At 46.3% G+C, this 25,365-nt stretch overlaps 1 protein-coding gene across 9 annotated transcripts in view; it reads right to left on the bottom strand.

Moving 5' to 3' along the window:
- The window catches only part of auts2a (activator of transcription and developmental regulator AUTS2 a), a 503,450-nt gene that overhangs the window by 13,140 nt on the left and 464,945 nt on the right, over window positions 1-25,365 (bottom strand). The gene's annotated exons all lie outside the window — the stretch shown is intronic.

Raw genomic sequence — 25,365 nt, 5'->3', positions numbered from 1 at the left:
ATTAGGGGTCAGGCCAGATAATGCCTGGCCAGCAGCAGATAGACCAAGGGATCAATATCTATTATCTGCTGTAACAGCTATTGACCACCGCTGCTCCCCGGAGAGATGAGACAATACATCTGTCAGCGGGAGAACACAAAAGACACACACGCTTTGCAGATAAAGTGTATCCTTCTGAACTAGCACACTTTGTCAGATCATTACGACATTTCAACATAGCCTATATCAGGGTTCACCAATTGGCAGATTTGATTTTAATAAGTGTTCTGAGCAACAACATAGACAAGTTCATTTTTATGTTTTGTTTTTACATAATAGACTGTAAAAACACCAGGAAATCCGCTTCAAGTGATTTTAATTTTGGAAATCTGTTCAGAAGTATTCCCACGCATAATAGAGTGATACACTGTATGAGATCGTATACAAATGTAAGCAAGGTTTGAAAATATTATGCTTTAGTCAAATATATTATCTGTTTGGCGTTCCAGTCTAGAAATGATTTGTAATTATGTTCCGGCCCCCTGACCATCCGCTCAAGAAACAAAATGTCCAGCGGGTGAATCTAGTTGATGATCCCTGGGCTTTATAATACCTATTAAATACAACGGGAAGGTCAATCCAGCAGAAGAATCCTCCGCAAAATGATTCTAAAACGCCAACCAGGCCACAATAAAATGTGCACAATGTCTGTTTTCTGTAGTCTAATATGGTACTGACTCACACCACTCAGGCTGGCTCTAACACACACTAACACCAGTCAGTGTCCGTCTGTATTCAGACCAGATCCATGCCATAGTCCACGCCAATCTGCCCCGCTCTCCCACGCCATCACCTTCTACAGAGGCTCCTTCTAGATAGAAAACATGCCTGGCGTAAGAGATGGACAGATGGAGGGCGAGCTTCCTAATTCTCCATCCCCCCTTTCTTTCCCCCTGAGGTCCCTGGGCTTGTTTTGAGAATGTGCTAATAGGAAACGTTGAAAAGAAGGTGTCTCTTCTCCTCGTAATGAAGACTCCCGGGCCAGGAGGAGGAGAGGAGCAGAGGAGATGTGTACACCTCCTCCCATGAGAGGTCATTTGTCAGTCTCCTTGATCCCTGGAAACAAATACAAGAACCAGCCCTGCTGTTTTCCTATCCCAACATGTCATTATCTTGTGTTTTTAAGTAGTAGTGGGGCAGTGGGCCCATGAATGTGCTGGTTTATATCATATTAGAATGGGGAAGAAATGAATGAGGCCTGTTGGAGGTTATTTATTCATTTCTTACGGTTTGAGGTGGTGGTGATGCCAAGGGCTGGATTTAAGGCTCAGGGGAACTGAGGGGCCTAGAGCGGGGTCAGCCGGGTGGTGGGCGAGCAGAGAAAAGCAGAAAAGCCATTCATTAAGACGGGTGTCTGGGGACAGAGGCGAGGGGTTTAAGAGCACCGCTCATTATCCAGGGGTGAGCCCCCTGTAACCCCCTCTAACCACTTACAGAACATGAACTACCCTCCCACTGCTGCCACTGGGACTACATTAGACGAGGGGGTATGGATGTTCAATAAACAACATAGAGAACGCAATACTAGGAAAAAGGGTGAGTGAGGGGACTAGCATTTCAGAATTTATTTTAGATCTGATTGCGACAACCGCACCCTCCCTCTCTGTCGTGTAGCTGGAGACTGTCCTGACAGATTTATAGGGGTACAGATCACTGGGGGTACAGACCTCTGGGGCATCCCAACACTCAGTCCCTGTCCCCTTCTCCCTGTCTCTCTGTCCCATTCCTCCCCTAAATAGCCCCATCACACATTCTTAACCCACACGTCATCCCTTCACCCACAGGATCCAATGGAGTCAGGGGTTACATCACTTCAATCCACAAAACCATTGCAGCAAACAGCCTAGCTATGAGCTATCGGCTCCAAATGTCCGGATGGACATCTTCACTACGTCTGTCTCTCTGTTGGCCCGGGGATAGCCTAGTCCCAGATCTGTTTGTACGGTCTTACCAACTCCAACTCCTAATGTGCGACAATGCTCATAAGAGTTGACAAGACAGTACAAACAGATCGGTCGTCAGGCTAGCCCAGGGATAGATTGTGGTCTGAGACACACAGTGATGGAATACAATGATGAGAGCTGAAGTGAAGCTAAGAGGCTATATATCCTTATCCAAACTCCATGATGCAAGAGACAGGAGCCTCAGAGGACACCAAACTGTCCAGGCTGCTCAGTGTCGAACTCCCAGCATCCAACAGTCGTTAGCAGCAGCAGCCGGTGTGCTCCAGTGATGCTGAGGCCTACTGAGTATGACCCTCGTGGTTCACAGAGGACACAAAACATTCTCATTGAACAAACATAACTCTACAACACTTAGGGTTCAAAGACCAGAGATAGCAAGCTAGAAGGAAGGTGATCATTTTCATTTAACCGTTCATTTAACCATCCATCAAGCCAAGAGCTCGGTTGGTTAGAGTAACTCGAGAGTGCTGTGCTGTGCTGACATCTGTGCACCTGTTGAGAGGTGGAAGGAAACAGGTGCTACTGAAAGGAAACACGCTGCCAGGAAATGTGGGGGAAAAACTGAGCCAACTCTGGTTAACCCTGCTTTGTCTGGGAGAGGGAAAGAGAAAGAGAGAGAGAGAGAGAGAGAGAAAGGGGCAGAGGGAGAGAGTGGGAGAGAGAGAGTGGCAGAGAGAGAGGGAGACAAAGAGAAAAAGGGGGAGAGAGAGTGCAGAAGGCGATGCAACAGCAGGTAACCTGTGGTGCATGCTGCACCATGTTGCAACACACCTGCTCCTTCTTCCCTCTGTCTGTTGGGGGAAGGGGAACCTAAAAGACCGTGGCCATGACTCTGCGGTTTCAGGAGGACGGTAAAAACAGCCCACCTTGGGAGAACCGCTGACAGAGACCTTCAAAGGCCTGTACTCACCCCCCCCCCCCCCCCTTCTCTCTTTCTCTATTTCTCTCCCCCCTCCCTCCCTCCCTCTCTGTCTCTCTTTCGATTCCCTATATCTATCTCCTCTCTCTCTCCCTTTCTCTCTCTATGTCTTTCCTTTTTCTTTCTCTTGGCATCATTAGCAGATTCTGCCCCACTCACTCAGTCAGTCAGTAACATTGCTTCAGGGTTAACACATCACTCTGCATTGCAGCCAACCAACGCAACTTTCCGCAAGGACTGCAATGCACTTCAGAGATCAGTCACAATCATAAGAAACAGATTAATGCGGTCTAGACAAGGTCGTGGGCGTTTTCTCTCTCCATTTCTCGCCTTCCAGCCGGTCCAACAATTATGCACTTAAACAATGGTTGTGTTGTTTCGAGAGACTGCCGCTCTTTTTCCCCCCGACACCTTCCATTTCCAACCACTCCCCCGCTCCGCCTATCCCTGCTTCCTCCCTCCAAAAACAGACAAATAAAATCCAGGAAAGCTGTTTCAAATCAATTAAAGTACATACAGAGCTGAATACCACCGACTACAGCCCGGCCCTCCTCGAAGAGAAAATTACATTTCGCATTTGTCTTCTGTGTAAACATGAATTATAATCAGAGACCCCATGCCGAGGGGTCTGGGGAGAACTCAAACTACTCTGTGTTTTCAGTTGCACTCTGAATCATTTATTCTACTTCAGAAACACTATTCTATAAGACTTATGAAATGCCTTTCCTACGCACTTCTCAGTAGTTGGTATCAGTGACATGTATTCATGGTTGCCAAAGGAAAACAGGCTTCCCCCCAAAAAATTACCAAGAAAAATCATATTTTATTAATTATGTATTTTTCATCTCTGTATTTCAGAAATGTCCTAAAATTCGCAATAGGCTGACTGTATCTCACCGGAGAAAGAATCCGAACGGATGAAACAGCACCCGTCTCAGTATGTGTAGCTCATCTATCTGATGCTGTCTGCTCAAAAAGAGTATGACATTGCTGCCACCCACAGCGTTGAATGCAAGGGAAGCCAATGAGCATTTGGCCTCCCTTGATAAAAAAAGAACAAAATAATAGCCAATCAGCGTTAAACTAAACTGAGTGAGCTCAGTTGTGAATGGTCCTGGCGCACCCAAAAAAAAGCCAGTTTAGATTTGGCTTCATACCAATCACATCACATCAGAAGCCAAACGTCATTGACAGAAAACTTGAATTGTTGCATCTCGTTTGGTCATTGTCCTCCGGTGGCTAGCTACAGTAGCTAGCGCAATCACATGTTTAGTTGTTTTATTTTATTTCACCTTTATTTAACCAGGTTGTCGAGTTGAGAACAAGTTCTCATTTACAACTGCGACCTGGCCAAGATAAAGCAAAGCAGTGCGACACAAACAACAACACAGAGTTACACATGGAATATACAAGTCAATAACACAATAGAAAAAACAAGAAACTCTATATACAGCGTGTGCAAATGACGTGAGGAGGTAAGGCAATAAATAGGCCATAGTAGCAGAGTAATTACAATTTAGCAAATTAACATTGGAGGGATAGATGAGCAGATGATGATGTGCAAGTAGAAATACTGGTGTGCAAAAGAGCAGAAAAGTAAATAAAAACAATATGTGGATGAGGTAGGTAGATTGGGTGGGCTATTTACAGATGGGCTATGTACAGCTGCAGCGATCTGTTAGCTGCTCAGATAGCTGATGCTTAAAGTTAGTGAGGGAAATATAAGTCTCCAGCTTCCGCGATTTTTGCAAATCGTTCCAGTTATTGGCAGCAGAGAACTGGAAGGAAAGGCGGCCAAAGGAGGTGTTGGCTTTGGGGATGACCAGTGAGATATACCTGCTGGAGTGCGTGCTACGGGTGGGTGTTGTTATCGTGACCAGTGCGCTGAGATAAGGCGGAGCTTTATCTAGCATAGACTTATAGATGACCTGGAGCCAGTGGGTCTGGCGACGAATATGTAGCGAGGGCCAGCCGACTAGAGCATACAGGTCACAGTGGTGGGTGGTATAAGGGGCTTTGGTGACAAAACGGATGGCACTGTGATAGACTGCATCCAGTTTGCTGAGTAGAGTATTGGAAGCTATTTTGTAAATGACATCACCGAAGTCGAGGATCGGTAGGATAGTCAGTTTTACGAAGGTATGTTTGGCGGCGTGAGTGAAGGAGGCTTTGTTGCGAAATAGGAAGCCGATTCTAGATTTCATTTTGGATTGGAGATGTTTAATATGAGTCTGGAAGGAGAGTTTACAGTCTAGCCAGACACCTAGGTATTTGTAGTTGTCCACATATTCTAAGTCAGAACCGTCCAGAGTATGAGAGTGATGCTAGTCGGGCGGGCGGGTGAAAACGGTTGAAAAGCATGCATTTAGTTTTACTAGCGTTTAAGAGCAGTTGGAGGCCACGGAAGGAGTGTTGTATGGCATTGAAGCTCGTTTGGAGGTTAGTTAACACAGTGTCCAAAGAAGGGCCAGATGTATACATTTCAATCAAATGTATTTATAAATCCTTTTTTATATCAGCAGATTTCAAAGTGTTAAACAGAAACCCAGTCTAAAACTCCATAAAACCCCAATGGAGACGTAGAAGCACGGTGGCTAGGATAAACTCCCTAGAAAGGCAGGAACTGGCTTCCCCAGTGGTTTTACCCACATACCGCTACAGGTTGGTATTCAGACTTACCTTATGCAGTCGCGTAACGGGCTTTGTAGGCGCGGTTCGCTTGCGCTGGCTGAATACAAATCTCCCATTTTCTGGCCAACAGAGTTTTCATTCAATAGAGTTTATTACATTTATCTTAATCTATCCAGTTAATTCCATTTTTGTCGACAGACTCACTAGAATACACAGAGAGAACTGGTTCAGAACATTAAGGATCAATGAAAGGAAGCCATCTAAATATATGCATATTTGTCTCCGTTTCAGCACCAACTGGTTTAAAAATACTCTGATCTTGTAGATTATTTAGACACATTTTAGGGTTAGGAAAGTATGTATGACTCATAAAAAACTGGTTTAGAGAGCCTTTACGCACTAAATATGTTTTATTCATCCTAAAAGTTGCATATCAAGTTAAATCCATTAAATATTGGAAGGTGAAAAAAAGTGTACAATAAGGTTTGAACAATAGGCGAATCCTATAAACCTAACCTAATCCTCATGAATCATGGAATTGTAATGACAACGATCCAATCGTGAACCGTGCGCCAGGCTCCAGGTTTAACCTGCTATGTGTCGTCTAGGTTCCATAATGATTCAAATAAGCTACAAGTCCCAAGTTATTGCACAATGTTAACCTAATATGATCCACTAATGCTAGTGACCCTCAGGAACAACTACACGGACGTGACAAAGAAAGAAATAAGCGTAATGGAATGATGCAAAATGTAGGCTACAAGTTGAAGGAAACTAACACTAAAGATATAGTTATAAATGTATGTTGTTATTACTGAGTGTGACTCCTGACAGGGGCAAATATTTTACATGATACAAATGGTCAAATAAAGCTGAGAAAAGCCTGGGCATATAATTAAAACATTCTAAAGCACATAAATCAACTTGGTAGGTTCGGCGCTACAGAAGCCTGTAGCTTGGGTCTCCAAATTTCATCCCCACAAATGATGATGGCATACAATGAAAATGTGGTATAACGACACAGGTATTTCTAGCATACTTCACGGTGGAAACGGGGCCGCAATACAATATCATGTTGATATGAGTTTCAGTTTGCTGCCATATGACTGGTTTCACATTAGTCTCCAGGGATCATAAGGAAAGAAACAAGAAACTAGTTGCACTTTCAGCTTCGTATTTGGTTAGACAGCAAAATTGGGTTCTAATTTAGCACCAAGTGATCTAAATTTAGTGCCCTCATTTCCAGCTTTGTGGACTGGTGTTCCCCCGGGGCACCCTGAATCAGTTAGTAAGAGTAGATGTGTTTATTTGTTCTTAATGAAGACTGTATTCAAGGCGAACGGCAGACATCGTTAACACCTCCCTCTCATATGGAGCAAGAGCAACAAACAACCAGACAGCCTCACACACTCCCAAGCCTCACACAGAGCCACACACATTCCCACACTGGCCCCCAGTCCCAGCTAAGAACACACACACACGCAGTCTCGAGCTACATCTCTCAGGATACTGTACTTCTTTGCGCTCTCTCCATCTCTCTCAGGACCCTCTCTTTCTCCAGGAGCTCATATTAGCAGACGGCTGCTGAGTCCAACTCCCCCACTGAGCTCTCTGGTGCACCTAAAGTACTCCACTATGGTAGACTATAGGGAACCCTGGCGCCACAACAGCCTATCCAAGCTGAGAGAACACTTCCTGTTTCGAGGATCAGCATCTGTAGGACGCAGTACTGTACTACACTTTTGTGATGGGGGAAAAATCTATACAGTTACATATCGCAATATTACATGGATACTTTGACTCCAGGTATCAATAAAATAATATATATATACTGAACAAAAATATAAACGCAACATGCAACAATTTCAATGATTTAACTGAGTTACAGGAAATCAAATTCAATAGTCCCTAATCTATGGATTACACATGACTGGGCAGGGGCGCAGCCATGGGTGGGCCTGGGAGGGCACTCATTGGGGAGCCTGGCCCAGCCAATCAGAATGAGTTTTTCCCCACAAAAGGGCTTTATTACAGACAGAAATACTCCTCCGTTTCATCAGCTGTCTGGGTGGCTGGTCTCAGACGATCCCGCAGGTAAAGAAGCTGGATGTGGAGGTCCTGGGCTGGCGTCGCTACACGTGGTCTGCGGTTGTGAGGCCAGTTGTACGTACTGCCAAATTCTCTAAAACAACGTTGGAGGCAGCTAATGGTAGAGAAATAAACATGAAATTCTCTGGCAACAACTCTGGTGGACATTCGTGCAGTCAACATGTCAATTGCACGCTCCATCAAATCTTTTATTTCAGCTCATGAAAAATGGGACCAACACATTACATGTTGTGTTTATATTTTTGTTCAGTATACTGTATATAGTGTATACTATTACTTGTTTTTTTGCTAGGTAGCGTTAGCTAGCGCTAGTCGGCTGGTCCTGCGCCGAAACGTATTAGATAGTGAGCCAACATGTTTTCAGCGGTTTTATTTTCATGACTGATCAAAAATAATTTTCTCATGATCTCTCATTCCTCTGCAGCAGACATATAGTGAGCAATATGTTTGGAACATCAAATCGCAATAAAATTGCAGTATCGAATCGCAATACATATCGTATCGGCATCTAAGTATCGTGATAATATCATAACGGGAGGTCCCTGGCAATTCCCAGCCTCACTACACTTTCACTGCTGCTTTAAAGTCAGACAGATCACTCAAATGTTTACAAGGCCAACCACTGTAAGCCAAAGAACTAGTAACTTGTACTTGTAATATCAACCTACTGAAGTCTATGTCAGTAACCTTATCAGAAGGCAGTTGGTTGGCCTCATCTCGTGGTCTGTGCCAAAGCAGGCAGCCAGAGAATCTCGCAGACAGTATCATCCCCTCGGCTTTAAAGACTTTAACGGCATTAGAGGGGATGACTGTGGTAACACCGTGCCTCTGATTCCTTATCCTCGTCTCTAGAGTGTCCTGGAGCACCCAAAGCTATGTGCACACTTCACCCAGGCATGCATGTCCTACATGCCCAGGACGGGGGCCCGCTGTTGGGCCTGACAGTTATGGAGAGTCCCCTGGCTGGCCCCTGCTGGCCCGGCTGTGCTCCGTTATGTCAGCAGGGCTCTAAATGCAGGGCCAGAGGGGTGTGGGTTACACCCCGCTGGGTGCCCAGAGCTGTTAACCGCGGCAGAATGGAAGCTAAACGGAGATAAAGCCGTGGGTAAGAGAGAGCACAGGACAGCTATTCTGGATATGCGTCTTGGGAAGAGTGTGACACGTGTTGTGTTGCAGTGTGAATACCAAACAGATCCATGCATTCCTCAGTAGTAAGGCACACCCCAACATTAAGGACCAGCGATGATGATCAGGCAAAGGGCAAGATGTGGAAAAGACATAAAAGCTGAAACTGTAACTCATGTAATCCATCAATGTCATAAATTAACAAATGAATGTAATGGACATGGATGTCATGTAAGAGGATATTCCTTGATGTGTGTATTAGTGATAACGTGTGTGTGTGTGTGTGTGTGTGTGTGTGTGTGTGTGTGTGTGTGTGTGTGTGTGTGTGTGTGTGTGTGTGTGTGTGTGTGTGTGTGTGTGTGTAGTATTAGCACTGTGCGTGTGTGTGTGTGTTTGTACTTGTTAATATCAACTTACTGAAGAGTCTATGTCAGTAACCTTATCAGAAAGCAGTTGGTTGAAAGTATCACCCCCTCAGCTTTAAAGACTTTAAGAGCATTAGAGGGGGTGACAGTGGAAACACCATGCCTGTGCTGTACTTGAATGTGTGTGTGTGTGTGTGTGTGTGTGTGTGTGTGTGTGTGTGTGTGTGTGTGTGTGTGTGTGTGTGTGTGTGTGTGTGTGTGTGTGTGTGTGTGTGTGTGTGTGTGTGTGTGTGTGTGTGTGTGTGTGTGTGTTGAGGAAGTTAACTCCCTGGGTGAAAGAGTGAGGCTCTCCTCTCATCTCCTCTGATTCTGACTGATGATATAGCTGTCATTCCCTGGGAGTGAAAAGGCATCAGCAATCTAGTGTAATTGGGCCTATTAACCCACTGACTGTTGTTCTAAGCTCTTGGGACAGATGCATGGCCATGCGAAAGGCCTAGTGGCCTGAGGGGCTCAGAGGACAGACACTCACACTGCCAGAGAGAGAGGGAGGAAGGGAGGTAAAGGGAGAGCACCGACAGACAAATCCGACAGAGAGATCCAGAGCAGGGAATGCTCACTCACCCACCTTGCCTAACAGTTTCTATTCACACATATAATCTCTTGACACAAACGATCAGTCTCAGTCCTCATCATCGTAATGCAGCCATTACCATTACCAGCCTTCTGAGAGTCAGCCACCCACAGTTCAATTCTGATTACTCCAACTCATAACGGCTCTGTCTGGTGGCTGCCTGCCTGTCCACTTCTGACTCCAGCAGCATATGGGATATGTGCTGGCTCCACTGTTGGCAATTTTAACACCGCAGGTCTGAGTACGCTGCCCCCCCCCCCCCCCACCCCCCTAGGTGTGAGGATGGAGGGGTGTGGGGATGAAGTAGGAAGACGCTGGCCTCGGTGGCAGTAGTGGGTATCTGATTTCCAGGCCCGGTGGTGAGGACAGTGTTCATCCTTTAGAGAACAAATCTTTATATATCCCATGGGGGGTGAGGTCAGGCTCTGGGGCTGGGAGGGTAACTGGAGGGGGCTGCTAGCCTGCCACAGGGCCCTGATGATGGGCACACTGGCACAGGTGGTGGTGCCCACAGGGCATACTGCGACTGCTCTCCTCTCGCTAGGGGGCACTGGGCTAGGGGACTTCCCTAAGGGGGGCAGAACCAGAAGGGGTTGGATGTTCTCACACATAGAAATAGGATGTCAAAACATTGACTTGAATGGGAATGTCTCGGTCTAGTAATTCTATTTCTATGTTCTCACACACAGCATGGCCTGGCTGACAGATCTATAGATCTCCAACCTGCTGTGAAATAATACCATAATCACTGCCACCATCACACTAAGTGGATTACAGTGCTACTTACTGGCTGTCACAGTGGAGTAAAACTACACCGCAACACAGAGCAGCTGTGGAGCCAAAGTGAGTGTTGGACCTGAAAACAAGGCAGCTGAGATGTCTCCTTCCAGGCCCTGATATCTTTGCAAGTGAGGAGTGAGAGATGGTAGGTGGCCCTATCCTTCTTTTTCTCTCTCTCTGTAAACCTTGTATCTCTCCTGGGAGAGAGGAGTTGCTGAGAGAGAGGCCCTCACCACCACAGAACAGTCCAGTCCTGTCAGTCAGCGGTGGGCTTTACCTCTCTAGCCACCCATGACGCTTCTGTCACTCCTCAGCCCATTCACAGCCTGGGCCCCAGAGACAGACACCCAGACTGAGACAGGACAATACACCTCCATTACCAGAAAGCAGTCTGAGGGTTCAACTCCGGTTATAGGGATGTCCTGTCTTATCCTTCTCGCCATTAGTGTAATTCCAGAAGCTGCCAGTTGACTTTTACCACAGCTGCATTTTCACTGCCTCAACATGAGCAGTTAGGTGAGATCCCAATCACAACACAGCCTGTCATGTACTGTCCACAACACAACCCGTCATGTACTGTTCACAACACAGCCTGTCATGTACTGTTCACAACACAGCCTGTCATGTACTGTCCACAACACAACCCGTCATGTACTGTTCACAACACAGCCTGTCATGTACTGTCCACAACACAACCTGTCATGTACTGTCCACAACACAACCCGTCATGTACTGTTCACAACACAGCCTGTCATGTACTGTTCACAACACAACCTGTCAAGTACTGTCCACAACACAACCTGTCATGTACTGTTCACAACACAGCCTGTCATGTACTGTCCACAACACAACCTGTCATGTACTGTTCACAACACAACCCGTCATGTACTGTTCACAACACAGCCTGTCATGTACTGTCCACAACACAACCCGTCATGTACTGTTCACAACACAGCCTGTCATGTACTGTTCACAACACAGCCTGTCATGTACTGTCCACAACACAACCCGTCATGTACTGTTCACAACACAGCCTGTCATGTACTGTCCACAACACAACCTGTCATGTACTGTTCACAACACAGCCTGTCATGTACTGTCCACAACACAACCTGTCATGTACTGTCCACAACACAACCCGTCATGTACTGTTCACAACACAGCCTGTCATGTACTGTCCACAACACAACCCGTCATGTACTGTTCACAACACAGCCTGTCATGTACTGTTCACAACACAACCTGTCATGTACTGTCCACAACACAACCCGTCATGTACTGTTCACAACACAGCCTGTCATGTACTGTTCACAACACAACCTGTCATGTACTGTCCACAACACAACCCGTCATGTACTGTTCACAACACAGCCTGTCATGTACTGTTCACAACACAACCTGTCATGTACTGTCCACAACACAACCCGTCATGTACTGTTCACAACACAGCCTGTCATGTACTGTCCACAACACAACCCGTCATGTACTGTTCACAACACAGCCTGTCATGTACTGTTCACAACACAACCTGTCATGTACTGTCCACAACACAACCTGTCATGTACTGTCCACAACATAACCTGTCATGTACTGTCCACAACACAACCTGTCATGTACTGTCCACAACACAACCTGCCATGTACTGTCCACAACATAACCTGTCAAGTACTGTTCACAACACAACCTGTCATGTACTGTTCACAACACAACCTGTCATGTACTGTCCACAACACAACCTGTCATGTACTGTCCACAACACAGCCATACACATGAAAAAGGCTTCTGAGTTTTAACTTGCAACATGTACTTTCTGTCTGTCGACACTAAATAGATACAGCTATTAGTATCACAGTAACAACTTATCTGCCTCTCTCTCTTGCTCACACACATATCTCTGAAACACACACACACACACACACACACACACACACACACACACACACACACACACACACACACACACACACACACACACACACACACACACACACACACACACACACACACACAGAGAAACCCTACCGGTCTACAGGTCCAACTGCCACCCCCAACACAACCTGTCATGTACTGTTCACAACACAACCTGTCATGTACTGTTCACAACACAACCTGTCATGTACTGTTCACAACACAGCATGTATTGTACTGTCCACAACACAGCCTGTCATGTACTGTTCACAACACAACCTGTCATGTACTGTTCACAACACAACCTGTCATGTACTGTCCACAACACAGCCTGTCATGTACTGTCCACAACACAGCCTGTCATGTACTGTTCACAACACAGCCTGTCATGTACTGTCCACAACACAGCCTGTCATGTACTGTTCACAACACAACCTGTCATGTACTGTTCACAACACAACCTGTCATGTACTGTTCACAACACAACCTGTCATGTACTGTCCACAACACAGCCTGTCATGTACTGTCCACAACACAGCCTGTCATGTACTGTTCACAACACAACCTGTCATGTACTGTTCACAACACAACCTGTCATGTACTGTCCACAACACAGCCTGTCATGTACTGTCCACAACACAGCCTGTCATGTACTGTCCACAACACAGCCTGTCATGTACTGTTCACAACACAGCCTGTCATGTACTGTCCACAACACAGCCTGTCATGTACTGTCCACAACACAGCCTGTCATGTACTGTCCACAACACAACCTGTCATGTACTGTTCACAACACAACCCGTCATGTACTGTTCACAACACAGCCTGTCATGTACTGTCCACAACACAACCCGTCATGTACTGTTCACAACACAGCCTGTCATGTACTGTTCACAACACAGCCTGTCATGTACTGTCCACAACACAACCCGTCATGTACTGTTCACAACACAGCCTGTCATGTACTGTCCACAACACAACCTGTCATGTACTGTTCACAACACAGCCTGTCATGTACTGTCCACAACACAACCTGTCATGTACTGTCCACAACACAACCCGTCATGTACTGTTCACAACACAGCCTGTCATGTACTGTCCACAACACAACCCGTCATGTACTGTTCACAACACAGCCTGTCATGTACTGTTCACAACACAACCTGTCATGTACTGTCCACAACACAACCCGTCATGTACTGTTCACAACACAGCCTGTCATGTACTGTTCACAACACAACCTGTCATGTACTGTCCACAACACAACCCGTCATGTACTGTTCACAACACAGCCTGTCATGTACTGTTCACAACACAACCTGTCATGTACTGTCCACAACACAACCCGTCATGTACTGTTCACAACACAGCCTGTCATGTACTGTCCACAACACAACCCGTCATGTACTGTTCACAACACAGCCTGTCATGTACTGTTCACAACACAACCTGTCATGTACTGTCCACAACACAACCTGTCATGTACTGTCCACAACATAACCTGTCATGTACTGTCCACAACACAACCTGTCATGTACTGTCCACAACACAACCTGCCATGTACTGTCCACAACATAACCTGTCAAGTACTGTTCACAACACAACCTGTCATGTACTGTTCACAACACAACCTGTCATGTACTGTCCACAACACAACCTGTCATGTACTGTCCACAACACAGCCATACACATGAAAAAGGCTTCTGAGTTTTAACTTGCAACATGTACTTTCTGTCTGTCGACACTAAATAGATACAGCTATTAGTATCACAGTAACAACTTATCTGCCTCTCTCTCTTGCTCACACACATATCTCTGAAACACACACACACACACACACACACACACACACACACACACACACACACACACACACACACACACACACACACACACACACACACACACACACACACACACACACACACACACACACAGAGAAACCCTACCGGTCTACAGGTCCAACTGCCACCCCCAACACAACCTGTCATGTACTGTCCACAACATAACCTGTCATGTACTGTCCACAACACAACCTGTCATGTACTGTCCACAACACAACCTGCCATGTACTGTCCACAACATAACCTGTCAAGTACTGTTCACAACACAACCTGTCATGTACTGTTCACAACACAACCTGTCATGTACTGTCCACAACACAACCTGTCATGTACTGTCCACAACACAGCCATACACATGAAAAAGGCTTCTGAGTTTTAACTTGCAACATGTACTTTCTGTCTGTCGACACTAAATAGATACAGCTATTAGTATCACAGTAACAACTTATCTGCCTCTCTCTCTTGCTCACACACATATCTCTGAAACACACACACACACACACACACACACACACACACACACACACACACACACACACACACACACACACACACACACACACACACACACACACACACACACACACACACGAGAAACCCTACCGGTCTACAGGTCCAACTGCCACCCCCAACACAACCTGTCATGTACTGTTCACAACACAACCTGTCATGTACTGTTCACAACACAACCTGTCATGTACTGTTCACAACACAGCATGTATTGTACTGTCCACAACACAGCCTGTCATGTACTGTTCACAACACAACCTGTCATGTACTGTTCACAACACAACCTGTCATGTACTGTCCACAACACAGCCTGTCATGTACTGTCCACAACACAGCCTGTCATGTACTGTTCACAACACAGCCTGTCATGTACTGTCCACAACACAGCCTGTCATGTACTGTTCACAACACAACCTGTCATGTACTGTTCACAACACAACCTGTCATGTACTGTTCACAACACAACCTGTCATGTACTGTCCACAACACAGCCTGTCATGTACTGTCCACAACACAGCCTGTCATGTACTGTTCACAACACAACCTGTCATGTACTGTTCACAACACAACCTGTCATGTACTGTCCACAACACAGCCTGTCATGTACTGTCCACAACACAGCCTGTCATGTACTGTCCACAACACAGCCTGTCATGTACTGTTCACAACACAGCCTGTCATGTACTGTCCACAACACAGCCTGTCATGTACTGTCCACAACACAGCCTGTCATGTACTGTCCACAACACAACCTGTCATGTACTGTTCACAACACAACCCGTCATGTACTGTTCACAACACAGCCTGTCATGTACTGTCCACAACACAACCCGTCATGTACTGTTCACAACACAGCCTGTCATGTACTGTTCACAACACAGCCTGTCATGTACTGTCCACAACACAACCCGTCATGTACTGTTCACAACACAGCCTGTCATGTACTGTCCACAACACAACCTGTCATGTACTGTTCACAACACAGCCTGTCATGTACTGTCCACAACACAACCTGTCATGTACTGTCCACAACACAACCCGTCATGTACTGTTCACAACACAGCCTGTCATGTACTGTCCACAACACAACCCGTCATGTACTGTTCACAACACAGCCTGTCATGTACTGTTCACAACACAACCTGTCATGTACTGTCCACAACACAACCCGTCATGTACTGTTCACAACACAGCCTGTCATGTACTGTTCACAACACAACCTGTCATGTACTGTCCACAACACAACCCGTCATGTACTGTTCACAACACAGCCTGTCATGTACTGTTCACAACACAACCTGTCATGTACTGTCCACAACACAACCCGTCATGTACTGTTCACAACACAGCCTGTCATGTACTGTCCACAACACAACCCGTCATGTACTGTTCACAACACAGCCTGTCATGTACTGTTCACAACACAACCTGTCATGTACTGTCCACAACACAACCTGTCATGTACTGTCCACAACATAACCTGTCATGTACTGTCCACAACACAACCTGTCATGTACTGTCCACAACACAACCTGCCATGTACTGTCCACAACATAACCTGTCAAGTACTGTTCACAACACAACCTGTCATGTACTGTTCACAACACAACCTGTCATGTACTGTCCACAACACAACCTGTCATGTACTGTCCACAACACAGCCATACACATGAAAAAGGCTTCTGAGTTTTAACTTGCAACATGTACTTTCTGTCTGTCGACACTAAATAGATACAGCTATTAGTATCACAGTAACAACTTATCTGCCTCTCTCTCTTGCTCACACACATATCTCTGAAACACACACACACACACACACACACACACACACACACACACACACACACACACACACACACACACACACACACACACACACACACACACACACACACACACACACACACACACACACACACACACACACACACACAGAGAAACCCTACCGGTCTACAGGTCCAACTGCCACCCCCAACACAACCTGTCATGTACTGTTCACAACACAACCTGTCATGTACTGTTCACAACACAACCTGTCATGTACTGTTCACAACACAGCATGTCATGTACTGTCCACAACACAGCCTGTCATGTACTGTTCACAACACAACCTGTCATGTACTGTTCACAACACAACCTGTCATGTACTGTTCACAACACAACCTGTCATGTACTGTCCACAACACAGCCTGTCATGTACTGTCCACAACACAGCCTGTCATGTACTGTTCACAACACAGCCTGTCATGTACTGTCCACAACACAGCCTGTCATGTACTGTTCACAACACAACCTGTCATGTACTGTTCACAACACAACCTGTCATGTACTGTTCACAACACAACCTGTCATGTACTGTCCACAACACAGCCTGTCATGTACTGTCCACAACACAGCCTGTCATGTACTGTTCACAACACAACCTGTCATGTACTGTTCACAACACAACCTGTCATGTACTGTCCACAACACAGCCTGTCATGTACTGTCCACAACACAGCCTGTCATGTACTGTCCACAACACAGCCTGTCATGTACTGTTCACAACACAGCCTGTCATGTACTGTCCACAACACAGCCTGTCATGTACTGTCCACAACACAGCCTGTCATGTACTGTCCACAACACAGCCTGTCATGTACTGTCAGCTGGGTGTGTACATTCAAAGACATACACATGAAAAAGGCTTCTGAGTTTTAACTTGCAACATGTACTTTCTGTCTGTCGACACTAAATAGATACAGCTATTAGTATCACAGTAACAACTTATCTGCCTCTCTCTCTTGCTCACACACATATCTCTGAAACACACACACACACACACACACACACACACACACACACACACACACACACACACACACACACACACACACACACACACACACACACACACACACACACACACACACACACACACACACAGAGAAACCCTACCGGTCTACAGGTCCAACTGCCACCTCAGTCGTGTGCTTTGTCCTGCCATATGTCCTCTATGTGTCTCTATTCTCCTATTCTCTGCAGACAGACCAAGGCTCCTCCAGCTCCACAGCCCAAATAGGTTCCCAGCAGCCTGTCAGCTTAGACCCAGCAGAGCAGCTCATACCACACACACAACCATGGGGGTGACCCACCCAGCCCAGCAGGTCATACCACACAGACACAGCCACGGGGGTGACTGCCGTGTGTCCTTAGAGCAGGGCTACTCTAGCAGGGCAGACGGCTCCCTCTGTCTTTCTCTCTCTCTCCAGCAGGCAGCACAGAGGGGCGTTTAAACTTGGCTCGCCTGTGGTGTCGAGTAACAATCCCCCCCCCCCCCTCTCTCTCTCATACTCTCACTCTCGCTCTCTCTCAATTCAATTCAATTTAAGGGCTTTATTGGCTTGGGAAACATATGTTAACATTGCCAAAGCAAGTGAAGTAGATAATAAACAAAAGTGAAATAAACAATAAAAATGAATAGTAAACGTTACACTCACAAATGTTCCAAAAGAATATAGACATTTCAAATGTCATATTATGTGCAAATAGTTCAAGTACAAAAGGGAAAATAAATAAACATAAATATAGGTTGTATTTACAATGGTGTCTCTTGTGGCAACAGGTCACAAATCTTGCTGCTGTGATGGCACACTGTGGTATTTTATCCAATAGATATGGGAGTTCATCAAAATTGGGTTTGTTTTCAAATTCTTTGTGGATCTATGTAATCGGAGGGAAATATGTGTCTCTAATATGGTCATACATTTGGCAGGAGATTAGGAAGTGCAGCTCAGTTTCCACCTCATTTTGTGGGCAGTGTGCACATAGTCTTCTCTTGAAAGCCAGGTCTGCCTTCGGCGGCCTTTCTCAATAGCAAGGCTATGCTCACAGTCTGTACATAGTCAAACATTTCCTTAATTTTGGGTCAGTCACAGTGGTCAGGTATTCTGTCACTATGTACTCTCTGTTTAGGGCCAAAGACCATTCTAGTTTGCTCAGTTTTTTTGTACATGTTTTCAATGTGTCAAGTAATTGTCTTTTTCTTTTCTCATGATTTGGTTGGGTCTAATTGTGTTGCTTAGGTGGCTCTTCTTCAGGTTAATTTCTCTGTAGGTGATAGCTTTTCCTTTTAGGTGGTTGTAGAATTTAACGGCTCTTTTCTGGATTTTGATCATTAGCGGGTATCGGCCTAATTCTGCTCTGCATGCATTATATGGTGTTTTACGTTGTGGACTGAGGATATTTTTGCAGAATTCTGCATGCAGAGTCTCAATTTGGTGTTTTCCCATTTTGTGAATTCTTGGTTGGTGAGCAGACCCCAGACCTCACAACCATAAAGGGAAATGGGTTCTATAACTGATTCAAGTATTTTTTGCCAGATCTTAATTGGTATGTAGAATTTAATGGTCCTTTTGATGGCATAAAAGGCCCTTCTTGCCTTGTCTCTCAGATTGTTCACAGCTTTGTGGAAGTTACCTGTGGCGCTGATGTTTAGGCCAAGGTATGTATAGTTTTTTGTGTGCTCTAAGGCAACGATGTCTAGATGGAATTTGTATTTGTGGTCCTGGCAACTGGACCATTTTTGGAACACCATTATTTTTGTTTTACTGAGATTTACTGTTTGGGCCCAGGTCTGGCTGAATCTGTACAGAAGATCTAGGTACTGCTGTAGGTCCTCCTTGGTTGGGGACAGAAGCACCAGATCATCAGCAAACAGTAGACATTTGACTTCAGATTCTAGAAGGGTGAGGCCGGGTGCTGCAGACTGTTCTAGTGGACTCGCCAATTTGTTGATATATATGTTGAAGAGGTTGTGTCTTTAGCCAGAGGGGTGTGTGAGAGTAATTGACTGGCTGCAATTAGGGGAGTGACGGCTCTAGTCGACACACTGACACCACCTGATTGCAGTGAGAGGGAGAGGGAAAGAGAAAGACATGCCCCAAGAGAGCCATCAGTCTAGCCCCTCTATTAAAAGTGGGGGAAGGAAGGGGCTAACAGTGTCTATATCAATGATTATGACTGGGGCTAAATCTGTCTTACAAATGTTATGCCTCATACAACATATTATGTAGCTCCTTTTCATAAGATAACTATTGTTGGAAGAGAAAACTAGTGTGTGTGTGTGTGTGTGTGTGTGTGTGTGTGTGTGTATGTGTGTGTGTGTGTGTGTGTGTGTGTGTGTGTGTGTGTGTGTGTGTGTGTGTGTGTGTGTGTGTGTGTGTGTGTGTGTGTGTGTGTGTGTGTGTGTGTGTGTGTAAAACGCTCTCTCATTACCCCGTGCTCAGGTTTCAGAGTGGCTGGATTACCAGAACACCCAGGATGGAGGACAGCGAGCACACAAACCCTGGGCTGTTAATGGTCGCCCTCCCCCTCCCTGCTTCCTGGAAAACCTCCCCTCCCCCATGCATGGCCTGCTGATGTGTCTGTAAACCTATCTACCTATTTATCTATCCACCAGCAGCACCCAGGGAGGGAGGGAGGGAAGGGAGCCAAGTAATTGTGCCACCCCAACTCTGTTCTCTCTCTCTAACCCCCCCAGAGCCCTACCACAACCATTTCCCCTTTAAAAAAATAACACCGCAAATTAGCGGCTGGATCTGCGAGTGGGCAGATTGGGTCGGTGGGGTTTGATGCTGATGAACTCTGGCTGTGTGATCGCTGCCTTCTGAGCCTAGAATGTCAGGGGGTTAGATCTGAACTGTTTATTTGAACTGAGCTGAGCAGTCCAAACAGAGCTACCTCGCTCCTCTCTCAACAAGCCCCTCAGCTAGGGTGGGGGGGTGAGTAGCCCTATATTCCCCCTCGAAATTGCGGCGGGCCCCGGGGTAGGATTACGTTACGGTGGACCGGTGGGAGGGAGGGGGAACAATGCGGCCTCTGTTGCCAGGGCTTCCTCCTCAATCCTCAATTCTCAGAGGGAGGTGTGGGGTTCCAAACGGCCCCGCCGGGCGGGCAGGTGGTGTCAGGGCTGGCTGGGGGATTCATACATCATAGCACTGCATGTCAGAGAAAGAGAGGGGCTTCTGGGACTTTGGGAAGGGCCTCCGCCTCGTTCTCCTCGACTTCACCTTCACAGCCCAAGAGAATCCTCAGAACAGCCCCAACGAAGTCTCAACGCAGCCCCACTAAGAGCTAAAACAGACCAGGGTCTGACACCGCGGGCTACGGCCCGTTGGCTTTGCTTTCCCTTTGAAAAGGCCTGAAAAAGAGGCACTTCTAAGATGTCGGCATTGGGACGGCGGTGTTTACACAAAAATTTGACACATGGAATAAAGCGGGAACACTAAAACCCCGAAATCAAATAGCTCCCGCTAGGAGCGGCCTGAGCAGAGCGGAGCGGAGTAATCTTTAACAGATGGCAACGATCCGGGGGATGTTGATGTGCTTCAGAAGACATAAAATCCTGGCCAGAGATTGAGAGGGAGAACCAATGGGCCTGCATGGTAATAAAATTGAACATTTCACAGTTCATTAGACCTTGCTTATATCAAATACACATGCTAGACTTTCTTTTCCAATTTATATAACTAACTTTACACACATACTCGCATAACCTACCACAAATTAAGCATGCCCTCTATGCCCTCTCTGGAAACACATAGGCCTATCTGGGTCAGGTTTGTGCTGCTAACTAACAGCACAGAGGTGGAGATCGTGGCTGCTGGGTTAACACTGTAGTCAGGTTTAATCCGACTGACCCTCGGGCCCTTGCTTTGAATCCTGCATATTTCTGAGTCAGAGAAAGGAGAGAGAGAGTGGGAAAAAGCTAACTTCTTCTCTTGGGGGAGCAATTAAAGCAATGCTTTCATCAACCTGGCCAGATCCCCCCTCACCCTCTCACTCCATCTCTCCCACCAGCTTGGGCACCAGCTGTGTGTGTCTCCAACTTTATCCTCAGTCTCCAGAGTTCAGTGTTTACTGTTTCAGCCCCCCTTAACCTGTAACCCTGCCCGTCCTCTAGGACCACAGGGGTGGACAGGAGAGGGATTGAGATGGGGTATCCCACCCATGTGTTGTGCTTCTCCCTCAGACTGTTCACAGCGGGTCCCTGTCCCCCTACAGAAACACAACCTTCCATCTCTGAACCCAGATGGCTGTGTGTAACGACAACATTGCCTGGGTTCCACTTCCTCCAGGCTGATGGGTCCAAGTAGACTGGAGATCCCATATCTCAACCAGGGTTATACAGGGACTATGGAGATTTCCATCAGGTTTAATGCACTTCACACAGGAAACTGCTTCCATATGAAAGAAAATCCTGGCTGCCCAGACACACCAAAACCCCTAAATGGCGTCTCCGTTTCTCTAAACTCCACACAGCCTCCCTATGGGGCTTGCAGTACAGTACAGCACTGGTAGGCTACATTTACTAACAGTCTTACAGCGGGCCTACCCTTCCCAGATCACACTCATCCATAGCACAACTCCAATCCTGCTTCACACAACGCAGAGCACAGCCACTGGTACTGCTGATGTCCTCAGGGTGAACCTCTTGACAGTAAAACAGTAATCTAACAGTAATCACAACCAGTGTTTTTTTCCTGTGTTTTAATCCCATAATGTCGGAGGATTTCAGTCTGCCAGGCTGAAGACGCATTTCTGTGGAGCTCCAAGTACCCTCCAGTCATAACATGTATCCACATATGCATTAGACTGATATCAAATAGCAGTTGTTCGGTTACAGAGAGAGCAGGAGACTGACAGATATACTGTAGGCTGTTGAGGAAACAGGAGACAGGAGAGGCTAGCCTACCTCGGCTGGTATTGGTAAACAAATCCATCCAGGCATCGGCATGGTAACGAACTGGTGCAGACCAGTTCTCCTGACACACATTACACCTCGGCCACCATGACACCACATTAGGACATACACACCTTGCCAATGCCTACCACTGGGACTGCCTGACAGGCATAATTGGGCCCCAAAAAACTGTGGGGTGTGTGTGCTAGGGGAATAAGCTTTTCTGACCCTGTTAATACAGCACCATTGTGAGAAGAGTGGCTGATGTAACGTCAGATCAGTGGATGGATGCTGACCTGTTACGGGTGTGTGTGTGTGGGGGGGGGGGGGGGGTGACAGGGTTCTCCCTGAGACTGACAGTGGTGCTATTTTCTCATCACCTCCACCAATCAACAGACCCCCATCCATCACACACACTTCACTGACACACCAGCCCTCGAGATGGCTCACTAAAATCACCCCAAAAATTATACTAGAGAGAATTATCTTGTTTGAAAATTGATTAAGCACGTATTTCCCATCTACAGGTCTTTGATAAGCTTCATTTGTATTTAATTTCCCTACAATTACTGTCTATAAGGTTGTAAAATATATTTATTGCAAAATGTTGCCATGGCTGTTTATCCAAGTACAGAGAGAAAAGTACACTTTGTACCAGCACAAGAATACAATGTTATAAATCCATATAGTATCCATATCACAAACAATCTACAAATAAACTCTAGAATCACAGTTTCCTCCGTTCAAGTCCAAAGTCCACACTGACTTACAAAGCCAAGCCTAACAACATGCAAATTTGTCATCATCAGCTCCAATATTGTCTTTGTAACCAAACTCCACCAGTTGAGTAGAGAGCTTGGCACTGAAACAGAGACTAATGAGGGTATAGAGAATAGCTGGCTTTCCTTCACCCCCCCCCCCCCCCCCAACACACACACACACACACACACACTAACCCACCACACACACATCTCCCTGGGGCAGGCAGACAGGGGAACACTGAGGGGTTTTAACTCTGATCTCTGGAGTGTGGCCCATTCAAACGTTTGTGTTTGAGAAGGTAGCCTTTAATACGGCCTGTGATGGGTTCCAGGCTCTCTGGTTTAGCGATGGCATGTCGGATATTGGAGTGTTTACACAATCTCCCTGCCTGCCTCCCTCAGTCCCCGCTCTGGTCTGCCTGCTACAGAGGTCCTGCTGGTGCGGAAATAAGTGAATGAAGATGGATGGATTTACTTAAGCCTCTAACCTCGGGACTTTGGGAACAAACTCTCAATGACCTCTATGTGTCAGGAGAGGGATTGGGGAAGGAGAAGGGCCAGATTGGAGCACTGTGTGTGTGTGTGTGTGTGTTTCTACACACCATCACCTTCAGATCTAGTAAATGCTCTACCACTGAAGCCTCTTCACTAACAGATCATATGGCTCTCAAAGCAGTACATTCATTACACCAGGGTACAAAGCCTACCTTATATGGGAGAAATAGTACAATTCTGTTCATTTCACTGCTTAATTTGAGTATAAATATAGATATAGTGGTAGATATAGTTAACAGCTCATGATGAGAAAGAAAGAGAGAAGGGAGGGAGAGAAATCAGGGGGTGGCCATTGTTTGTGGCAGTGTGTGGCAGTAAATCAGCCTAGTGCTGGCCTTGATTTGTTAACCTTTTGTGTGGCTGTGTATCAGTGGATGAGGCATGGCTGGAGCGGCTCCTTTCATGGCCCTGAAATATAGCCTCTCTTTACCCTGCGGCCACAGGCACGAAGAGGGGGAGGAGGGAAGTGGGGAGACATCTACCTCCACACACACAAAACAGGATATTGAGCTAACCTATACGTCCATAGGGATATATTAAACAGCCCTGGTTGGATACGGATTTGTAAAAGTAAATACAGCCAAGGAGAGCTCTTTGGAAGATGGAATAAACCTGGTTTTAGCGACAAATCATCTGTGCACTTGGGGATTGGATTCTTCCAATTAAAGCTAATGGATATTGTCACGGATAGCTAGGAGTGGTGGGTGTGGAGTCAGGCGCAGAGAGCAATGCTTCCAATGCATCCGTTTATTAAGCTGGGTCTAGCCAACAAACAGGCAAAAATACCAATAAACAGGTCTGTCCCCAAAACCAGGGAAAGTAACAGACAGCAAAATACGTAAGTACAACAATCTCACCACTGACAGTGAGAATAAGCCCGCACAAAAGCAGGCGGGCCGTGGAAGTTTAAATAGGCCAATAATTAACAACAAATAAGTAACAGGTGAAAACAATCAAGACAAAACTAACAGAAAAGAAAAAGGAATCGGTGGCAGCTAGTAGACCGGTGACGACGACCGCCGAGCGCCGCCCGAACAGGGAGAGGAGCCACCTTCGGTGGAAGTTGTGACAGATATGTGGATAATATAACGGACTTCTGTGAGAAGTGCTTCACTCACTGTAGTGGCTGTGTAGGTGTGTTTATATAAGACTAACAATAACAGTGCTTGTATACTCCAACATTGTTGTCTTTTTGTCTAGTGTTGCGTCTGGAAGGGACAGCTAGTGCCCTCTGAATGACCTCTCAACCCTACCAGATGAGAACAAGTTGTCCTTGGTCAATGCCGTGCCTCGGAACACACAGAAGACCAATCAGAGGCAGGTAATCTTTCCACTGTGTACCAGGTCAAATTCTGTCCTAATCTCCAAAACCCAAACCCGCACAGAAGATTGAGGTGAAACGGAGGACACAGTAAAGCCTGGGGCTGCTGTAGTGTAAACCAATGCTAGTGCTGCTGTGAAAGGCTAACTGGCCCTCCTAATCCCCTGCATGGGTCAT

This window comes from Salvelinus alpinus, chromosome 1, assembly GCF_045679555.1.
Source record: "Salvelinus alpinus chromosome 1, SLU_Salpinus.1, whole genome shotgun sequence".
Taxonomy (NCBI): domain Eukaryota; kingdom Metazoa; phylum Chordata; class Actinopteri; order Salmoniformes; family Salmonidae; genus Salvelinus; species Salvelinus alpinus.
The sequence above is the reverse complement of the archived record's forward strand: the minus strand, read 5'-3'. Positions and strand labels throughout refer to the sequence as shown.